Below are 10,563 nucleotides of genomic sequence, written 5' to 3' on the forward strand. Positions count from 1 at the left end.
ACCATGTTCCTTTGGAAAATGCTTCTCACTATCCAAGAGAAGCCTTCATTGAAGGGCACTGAGAGTCTGCAGAGGTCCACCACCTCCCCACCCCATGCACTGTCTGGGTCTTAAGTCACAGCTGGTGGAGGGAGAGTCCTCTAAGAGCCTCCAAGACACAAGCCTGCCATTACTTCCTAATTATCCATCATGACCAAGCTGCCTAGAGGCATCTGCTCTGATGCAACCAAGAGAGCTCTACCCAGGCAGGCCTGCTTTGAGTTCTCAGAGATGCAAGGCCTGGAACCCCAAATCGGCCACCTTACAAGTTGTTGTTAAGCAATTTTCCCATCCACCAAGACACAAGGCCAAGGGGCAACAATTCCCCTTACAGCCACCTGGGACCTTTGTACACCCTTACTCAGCCTAGCTACCCCCTGGGGATATAGCCTTAAGAATTGCCTCTATATCCAAACCTGTCCTTCCCAGACAACACTGACCTCAAGGAAATAAGAAGTGCTACACTCTGAGACTTTGTTTCACCTGTTTCTAGGCCCTAGGTGCCTAGGTTCCTAATCAGGGGTCAGACACAGAACAAAGAGACTAACAGACACAGGAGGTGGGATGCAGGAGAGAAAAGGCAAGGGATAGACAGAGAGAAACACTGCACTTCAGGTGCTCTAAGATCCTAGACTTTGCATCTGTTAATTTGATAAGCATCTCTGTTCCTTCAGCAAAACCCTGGACAGGGCTGAGACAAGACAGCTAGGTGTCTTTTGACCCTTCACCCTGGCTGATCTCCCAGGATGTTAGGGAATGTGAGCTAGTCAGGAGAAGCCAGGAGGAGTACGCTGCCTGCTTGAGTGTCAGGAATCAGAGCCAAAAGACTATCAAGGCACCAGTCCTGGGTGGTACCCTGCCAGCCCGACCTGTTTTGGACCCCTTTGGGATTATGGCAGACTCAGGCTGTGTCTACTCAGATTCACCAACAGCCACATCTCTGCCCATGCTCCTTGCCCACTTGGTACACTCAGTGAGGTGGCTTGAATCTGATGATGGTGGACCACCACACTGACCACTGTGTGGTTCCAGAGACTGTCTGGAATGGTGAATGCTCCAGAGCCTCAAGGAAAACATAGGGGACTGAGAACGGTCTGGTGTACAGGGACAGGCTGGACAAGTTTTCCCAAGAGCACCCAGAGGCAGGCCTGGGTACAGATCTCTGTGTAGAGGAATCTCAGTGGTGACCCTGTCCAACCTAAGATGTCTGCCAGCCATCCTTCCCCTACTCAGGATCTGGGAGGCCGGGCTTCCTGAGTCCAGCGAGCCAAAGCGTGTGTCCCCTGCCCTGTCCTCAGGTCAGCTGGATGCTGCTGGCTCACCGGCCTCTCCCAGGGCCAAGTAGCCCTCAGGAGCCCCGAATCCTTTCTGTACAGCCAGGAAAAGAACTGCTCAGGAGCAGGCGAGCAGGCCTGCCGCCATGTTCAGAGATGCACAGGGACCTGCACACGGAATCCTGAAAATGATTCCAATTGATGGCAGTAGAGCAAGGCCAATGCTTACTGCTGGACAGCATGGAAGCTCTCCCACTGCCCTTTGCGGGGCAAAAAACGCTAACTGGCTACAAAAAGCCACCAACATGGCTGCCTGGCATGCTTAGGGCTTCCTCTACAGAGATGGGGCTCTCTGCAGGTCACTGGGGATCCCTGTGTCTTGTTGCTTGTGTATGTGTGCACACAGGGGCATGCTTTCATGTACAGGAGCACGTGCCTCTGTGTGGGTGCACAGGGCCACTCTAGAGCAAGCTGAGTGGGGACTGTCTTAACAGAATATGGAGAATCAAAGGTGCTGAAGGGTGCAGGGACCATGGGAACACACTGCAGACAGGCAGAGAGAGAGAGAGAGAGAGAGAGAGAGAGAGAGAGAGAGAGAGAGAGAGAGAGAGAGAGAGACAGAGAGAGAGACAGAGAGAGAGAGACAGAGAGACAGAGAGAGAGAGAGACAGAGAGAGAGACAGAGAGACAGAGACAGAGAGAGAGACAGAGAGAGAGAGAGAGAGAGAGAGAGAGAGAGAGAGAGAGAGAGAGAGAGAGAGAAGGACTGGATCGCAGGAGCCCCTTAAGCTCAGGACACCAGCCAGTCCCTGAAGGGGCCCCCATGGGCCTGAGCGGCTGCTTGCAGGGCAGCCTAGGAGAGCCATATGGAACCCCCAGACCAATCTGGACCACAGGGGCGGAGCCTCAAAAAGAAACAAATGCTGGGACTTAAGACCAAGGGCTGATGCCCACCACACTCAAACTTGGTTCCCAGCCAGGCCAGCAGAACTGGGAATCCCCCAGAGATCCAGCCTTTGCCTGCTTCAACCTTCCCACAAGGTTACACACTAAAGCTGACACCATCTTCTCTTCTTGAGGGTGCTGACTCTCAGTCTCTGAGCTCACTCTAGGTTCTAGGTCAAGGCCGGCTGTCAAGAAGGCCCTCCCAAGATTATCCTGGGCAGGTAAGGCATCAGGGAGGTGAGATCAGTCACAGCAAAGCTCAGGCCATACGGGAAGTTGGAACACCCTTTGTGGATTGGGAAAAATTTTCTCAGCCAGTAGGAACTAGGCCCAACTCTGGGTTCCCACCTGGCAGCAGGAGGATCTGCAGGGGACACAGGGAAATAGGTGGGCTGCTTGCTGTGTGTACCTGTGAGGTCCCAGTTTTTCCTAGCCTGAGCCCCAACTCCCACTGGAGAATACAAGAAGGGTCCCGAAAACCTTTGTCTTCTTACCGGGAAACCACAGGTCTGTATCTCAGGTAGCACTCTATATGACTTCTGTCAGATGCTGTCCCAAAAAGTCATCTGGTCATCCTTCAATCTCTGATACCACAGAACCGCCAGGCCTAACACATGCAGAATCACCACGGCAAGATGCCTGCTACACTGAGCTGAAGAGAAGGACATGTCCTAAAAAGAATGGAATATTCCACAGCAACCTGCCTCCTTGACTACTAGGCCCTAGCCTTGGGGCCCCTTCTAAGAACCTACTAAGCATCCCTAAACAGCTGAGCAACCAGGCAACGTTTAGGAGCTAATACCAGCTCCCTCACAATCTCTCTCCTCTCTCTAACACTCCACCCCACCCCCACCTCACCCCACACCTTCAAAAACCAGGAGAGAACATTCTGGGGAAACTTTGTCTCTCTGTCCCTCTCCAAAATCCCCAAGACACCATTAGAGTTAGACCCTTCTTTCTGTGTACCCCCTCCGCATACACACACACAGACACACACCCACACCCCCCCACACACAAACACACACACACTTACCTACCTGACTACCTACCTACCTACTTATGTTCCTCCTCTTTCTGCCTCTAGCTCACCAGTATATACGCAGTTTCCAGGGCAGTTTCCAGCCACAGTTTCCAGGGCAGATGGCAATCTCTGGGTCCCAAATGATGTAAATCACATTACTTTGGAAACTGTAACAATCTAGGAGAAGACTTCATTCAGGGGCACTGAGAGTCTGCAGAGGTCCACCACCTCCCCTACCCCATGCACTGCCTAGGTCTTAAGTCACAGCTGTTGAAGGAAGACCCCTCTAAGAGCCTCCAAGACACAAGCCCACCAGTGCCTTCCAATTATCCATCCCGACCAAGCTGCCTGGAGGCATCTGCTCTGATGCAACCAAGAGAGCTCTACCCAGGCAGGCCTGCTCTGAGTTCTCAGAGGTGCAAAGCCCGGAACCCCAAAACAGAACCAGTCCTGCACACTGAATACTGTTGTAAACCAATTGTCTCATCCACGAAGACAAAAGACCGAGATCTCAATGAGTTTAAGGCCAGCTTTGTCTGCATATTGAGTTCCAGGACAACTAGGGTTGTGCAAAGAAACCTTGTCTCCAAAAACAGAAAGGCGACCTGGAGAGATGGCTCAGTGGTTAAGAACACTGACTGCTCATGAAGAGGTCCAGAGTTCAATTCTCAGCAACCACATGGGGGCTTACAACCATCTGTAATAAGACCTGATGCCCTCTTCAGGTGTGTCTGAAAACAGTTACAGTGTACTCAGATACATAAAATATATAAATAAATCTAATAAAAAATGGGCAAGTTTTTGTAAAAGTCCAAGAAAGCTGTATGAAGCAGGAAAGAGGATATGGGGAACTCTGAAAGAGATGAGACATATTTTGAAGGTAATTAAATGCCAAGAAAACAGATCAAATTCTAGAGCAAGTAGGTGAATCGTGGATGGAATTTTGGGGCGGATTTAAAGCGATAATAGAAAAATATCAAACAGAAAGAATTTGGTGTTCATCTTGACGGTCAACTCAGCATGATTTCATATGAACTTGGAGACACACCTCTGAGCATGACTGTAATTAATATGATTGCATGAGAGACAAGTTACCGCAGTTCTCTTAATGCATGGAGTGTCCCTAAAAGGGTAAACATGGTAAACCCCCTACCTTGGGGAAGAAGGCAGGGGAAATACCTCCTTCCCCACACACTTCGAATGTCTGTCATTCATAAAATCCAGTACCATCAAAATCATGATACTCAAGAGTTATCAAAATAATTCAGGATACATTCTCTCCTGTGAGTTATATCCTCTAAAAAATATTAAAATTATCAACACTACTACATGAAGTTACATAGAAATTTTGATAGAGTTTTACACAAAATAATTTGGGGAGGGCTGCACACATCTTTAGACACAATGGATAGAAAGCAGAGGCGGGCGGACCTCTGAGGCTAACACAAGCCTGTTGTATGTACCAGATTATGGCGAAAAGGAAAAAGAGTTTGTCTCAACAAAACAGAGGAGGGAAAAAAGAAACAAACAATGGTAAAAGCTAGAACTGGAAGGGTACCTACACTTACATTGAAACCTGACATGTTAATGTCTATCCGTGGTTCCCCTTCCTTTTGTCCTTTAGGTGAGATCTGATTGAGCAGGTGGAAATAGGCTTTGGAATCCTAGGAAAGAATTGAACAGACCAGAGTTATCACGTTACCAGATAGTAACTGCATCTTATTGTCCCTTGTCAACAGGGACAGACATTTGGATCTGCTTTTGAGATAATATATGGCATTCTTCAGTCTTCTTGAGAGATTTCCTTTCCTCCAGGAAAGTCCTTCTGTCTGGACATATACCTCTCTTTGAACTTGATTCTGTTATGACTTTACAATGTATGGATGCCATCAACCCAATACAGCTGTTCTTAAGTGTTTCTGTACCTTCACCAAATTACTGAAGTCAAGGAGCTTGACAGATAAGCAAGCATGAAATAGAAGAGCACAAATCCAGGAGTCATAGAGAAAGAGAAAATAAACACATTATAGCATTACAAAACATGGTGGAAATCAACCTATGGAAACATCTTCTATGATAATTATTTAATTACAAAGAGAGATACAGAAAAGCTTAAGTGAGAAACAGGAAGAGTTGGCAAGATAACATTTAACCCTTTAGGATCAGAATACACTTAACAAAACAAGCTCATCTCTTTTTTCTCCCACAGTGATAGGGACTGAGGTTAAGGCTTAACAAAATTCTAGAATGCATTCCTTTTCAGAAATATTCAAAGCTGGGTTCATAGGAAGATATTTCCACCAACTGGGTACTTCGGCATATGCCTGTGTATAGTTTTTAGGCAGAGGCAAGCAGATTGCAGTTTTGAATCCAGCCTGGCTGACACAGTGAGTTGTAGGCCAACCTGGGCTACAAAGTCAAATCATATATTTAAAAAAACCAAAATGGTGAAAGTTAGTAGTGTGCTTGTCCTGAATGGAGGAAACTATGGATTTAATCCTGAGCACCCCACAAAACCTGAGTGTGGAAAGTCACATCATGTTTAACTATAAAGCAGTTCTGAAGCCATCCAGAGCCATAGTAGACCAATCTTCAATAAACAAAACCAAAAGCAAACAACAACATCAATAAGAAAAAATCATCCAGCTATGGTGGTATCTCTCTGTAAACTAGTGTTCAAGAGGGAGAGGAAGAATCACAGTAAGGTTGAGGCTAGCCTTGTCTACAACTGTGATGTACAATACAGCCTGGGCTACATAGCAAGACCTTATTTCAAAGCATGAGAGACAACAGGACCTGGTGACAGCCTCCAATTTTTTCTCCATTATAATGGGATAAAAATCTCCGAAGCCATCCCATCTCTCTGAATGCAGTTACCTTGATGTCAGCACTGAAGTTGTTGATCCTTTTCCAGCCTGAGTTTTCAGATGGAAGTTGGCCCGACTCTGGAAGAACAGACATCATTGTTATTCACTGAGCCATCTCTGCAGCAGCAAAAGTTAAACAGGGTAGAAGTAAGCTCCCTATTCTGGTTTAATAATGTAAACGAACGTGAATCCTCAAAATCTGTCTCTATCCCGATATTCTCAAATTGTGTTCTTCCAAATTCTCCCGACCTCACTGTGCAGGGTTTAGGTTTTCACTGTCCACTAGGAACAAGTCTGGCAACTTGCTATACGTTCTTTAAAACACACAGAATGGGCTATTGTTGTAGAGGGACACAGAAGTGGATTTTAGAGAACAGTTTTGAGGAGTTGGTTCTCTGCCACCTTTCCATGTGCTCTGGAGATCAAATAAAGTTCAGCAGGCTTGGGAAGAAATATTTTTCCCCCTGAGCCTCCCTTCATGGTCATGAATTTTTTGCTAAATGCCTTCAGAACTTCCCTTTAAGTATAAACCAAGGAATTGCTGAACAGAACCTAACCCACGTCAAAGGCTTTTAGTGCTGCTGACTCATAGACACTGTCATTGTCCTCCCTGGATGTCACCTTCAGCTGAAGTTCACCAAGTAGAGAAGTGCAGTCTGGGACCCTCTAGCCCATGCAATACCAAGGAAGATTCAGCAAAGCTCTTTTGTCATGAAACCACTAAGACAAAGGGAAATTTTTGTTGTTGGTTTGTTAGATCTAAAAGCCTCTGCCTTCTGAACTGCTGGGATTTCATAGGTGCCCCAAGCACAGCCAAACATGGACTTTCTGTAAAGGATATTATTATCCATTATCACAGTCAGATCATCCCATTATCATCCTCAAATCCCAACTTTATAAACATACCTTGGCTTTTTAAAACTCAAATTTCCTCTACTTTTTTTTTTTTTTGCAGGGGTGTGGTTGTGGTTTGTGTGTGAGTGTGTGTGTGTGTGTTTGTGTGTGTGTGTGTGTGTGTGTGTGTGTGTGTTGTTTCTGAGACCAGGTTGCTATGTACCTCTGGCTGTTTGCTAGGCCAGGCTGGCCTTGAACCCAGATCTCCTGTCTCTGCCTCATAAGATCTGGACCTAAATGTGTGTGCCACCTCGCACAGCTGTTTCCTCTAATTTTAATACTGTTCTGACAAAAGTTGAAATTTTATGCTAGACCCAAAATGAGCTCCTGTCTCCAAAACAAAACAAAGTAGCCAGGTTTATTGGCCCACACTCCTAATCCCTGTGATTAGTTTAATGCAGGAGGATTGCCTTTCAAAGCCTGCTTGGTTTACAGACTGAGACCCTTGCTCAAACAAAACAAAAATGAAGAATAAATATAGAGTATGGGCTCAGTGGAAAGCTAGTCTATCTAATTGTGAACTACACTCCAGTTTCTTACAAAAATGGTGGAATGAAACAGGTGTGCATTTCCTCATAGCAAGCACACCAGTCAAAACTGCCACACCCAAGCTGGTACAGCTTCAGAGGAAGACAGAAAGAGCTGGTTTTCTTGTTCTGTATACATCTGTGTCACACATGGGAGAACTTGCACACACACACACACACACACACACACACACACACACATATAGTGGAATAATCCAATAAGAATATCTTTGAGGTAAAATAGTCTACCTCTTTCATAATTATGGAAACAGCGCTTTTTCAATGATGTGCAAAGTCTAATTCCATGTGTTCAATGTCTTTCTCTGTGGTGCTGATGACTGAGACTGAGTCCATACTTATCACTGAGCTCTATTCCCAACTCTGCCTTCCAAATATTTCTAAACACATTTCAGCCAAACTCAAATTGTTCCATAACATTTTGTCCTTCTCCCTAATTTAAAACTTTGTTTTCTTTTTTATTTTAAAACAAGATTCATTTATTAAGTATATTGTTCTGCCTGCATGTATGCCTGCACACCAGAAGAGGGCAGCAGATCCCGTTAGGAATATTTTCTTTAAAAGAATTAAGAGCATTGAAAATTCATACATCATAGTCTGTGGGAAGCCACCGAATTCGCCATTACAAGATGGCGCCCAGCCCGTTGGGACAGTGGCCAATTTTGAGATAAACAAGCCAAGTGCACATGCACACCTGCCTGTTTTGCTAACTCATGCTGACAACAAGTATGCTAATTAGGGCGCACAGAATGCAACAATCAGGTGTCTACAAAGTCCTCCTAAGCATATATAAGGAGGGCTGGTTTCTGGGCTCTGGGTCTTTCACCACTGCAATCAAACCTGCAATAAATGCCTATAGAAGGATCCTGTTGTGGCACGTCTTTCTTGCCTGCGATAAAGGTGATCACTACAAGAGTCAACTCATCTGGACCCTTAAATGCTCTCTGAGTCTGAATCACCAACCCTAGAGCAAGCACAGGCTTGACCTCGGCACCATGCACACATGTAGCAGATGAGGTGTTAGGTCTTCATGGGGTTCCCTCAACAACTGTAACAGAGGCTCTCTATTAGCTTTTGGCATTCCTGTATATCTTTGGATTGTGTACCCCTAAAATAAAAGTCTTGTCTGGTCTCAGTGGGAGTGGAAACCCCCAGGCCTGCCATGACCTGACCCCCAAAACACACACAAACACTCACTGAAGAGCCAGGCAGCAGAACTGGGTTCCAACTAGAGATCCAGCTGTTTTGGACACCTTTGGGATTATGGCAGACTCAGGGTGTGTCTACTCAGATTCACCAGGAGCAACATCTCATCCTAGGCTCCTCCCCCACTTGGTACACACAGTGGGATGGCTTGAATCTGATGATGTTGGATCACCACCCCCATCCACCCCCAGACCACTGTCAGGTACCGGAGAGTTGGGGAGTGTTCCTCACAGGTCTGGGTCCCTATTCTCCAGTTAGAGATGACTCTGAACATATAAAGGTGGTGAGAGTGAGTGAAATGATATCTGAGTGACTGGAACTTTCATGAGAGGCCCGAGCAGGACAAGCTACCTTTGTCCCTGACAGCCATGCCCTCTGTGATGCAGACACTGCCAAGGCAACCTCAGGCAGGTGTCTGTTGCTAGGAGAGAAGGTGGTAACAGGTGAGGGCCTCGCGGGGATCCTGGGGAGTCCAGAGCCCTGGAGTGTCTCAGGCCTTGACCCCAGATGCGGGTGGTCGCAGCTAGTCAGGGAGAGACTCTGTTTTCGAGGGCCTCGAGCCTGTGGCTTTTTTGATACCTAAAGATACGGAGAAGGCCCTAGAAACTCCGGGAGCGGAACCCGAGGCCCACCACGTGAGGATTGAACAGGACACCATCTCGGTAGCATCAGAAGAGAAGTCAGAAGTGGCAATGCACAGGAGTGAGGAGTTGATGAAGGTAGAGCTGAAGCCTGCGGGTGAAGAACTGGACATGTACGAGGCTAGTGGAGGAGTGAGGGAGTCGCGGGAGAAGGAAGGGCCTTGGCACGTAAGCAGAGATCTTCACATGAACCCGCTGGAGGACATCCAGGTAGAACTGAACACTGTGAATGCTCAGGCTGACAGGGCCTTCCAACATCTGGAGCAGTAGTTTGGGCGGATGCCGCTATACTCTCTGGAATGAAGGAACTACATCATTCAGAATATCCCAGACTTCTAGATGACTGCCTTCAGGTACCACCCTCAGTTATCCGCCATGATTAGGGGTCAGGATGCAGAGATGTTAAGGTCCATAACCAATCTGGATGTGAAGGACCTGAGACATCCGAAGACAGAATGCAAATTCAAGTTTTTTTTCAAAGAAATCTCTACTTTAGGAATAAGCTGATTGTCAAAAAATATGAAGTGAGATCATCTGGTCGAGTGGTGTCTCTTTCCACTCCAATCATATAGCAGAGAAGGTATGAGCCCCAGTCCTTTATTCGCAGAAACCAAGACTTTCTCTGTAGCTTCTTCACCTTGTTCTCAGAACACAGCCTTCCAGAATCTGACAGAATCCCTGAGATTATCAAAGAGTACCTGTGGCTAAACCCATTGCAATATTACTGGTCTATTGAAGGAATCCATAGACCCCGACATCGCCCAATAAGAGAGTCAGTGGAATTTCCCAGGCCTTTAGGCTTCCTGTCAGGTTAACTTTTACCTTTGAAAATGCAAGTGAATGGGTCCCTAATCACCTGCACTTCAGCAGATGCAGTGGGTATACAGTGTGTTGATTTCTTTGCTCCTGACTTTTCTGTATCTTCTGTGTGAATAGTTTCTCCATCTCAACATTAAGACTGTGGACCTGCTTCTGCTTTCACATGGCCCCCATGCTGTTCTGAATTCGTATCTGCAGGTTCATGGACAGGGCTTGTACAATTTCTAAGAGTAACAATGAAACTGTACATTGAACTGTGAGTCCTGTTTTCAGTGTTATCCACTTACTGCCACCTAGATGTCTTTATCTGTT

General features: G+C 46.4%; 1 pseudogene across 1 annotated transcript; it reads left to right on the plus strand.

The window, feature by feature from the left end:
* Positions 1 to 4,122: 4,122 nt before the first annotated feature.
* On the plus strand, positions 4,123 to 10,247 carry LOC308415088 (testis-specific Y-encoded-like protein 1; annotated as a pseudogene). The gene is made up of 2 exons: positions 4,123 to 4,159; positions 9,377 to 10,247. The product of its transcript is annotated as a testis-specific Y-encoded-like protein 1 (transcript).
* Positions 10,248 to 10,563: the final 316 nt, after the last annotated feature.

Source organism: Micromys minutus, assembly GCF_963924665.1.
Source record: "Micromys minutus genome assembly, chromosome: X".
NCBI classification, from domain to species: Eukaryota; Metazoa; Chordata; class Mammalia; order Rodentia; family Muridae; genus Micromys; species Micromys minutus.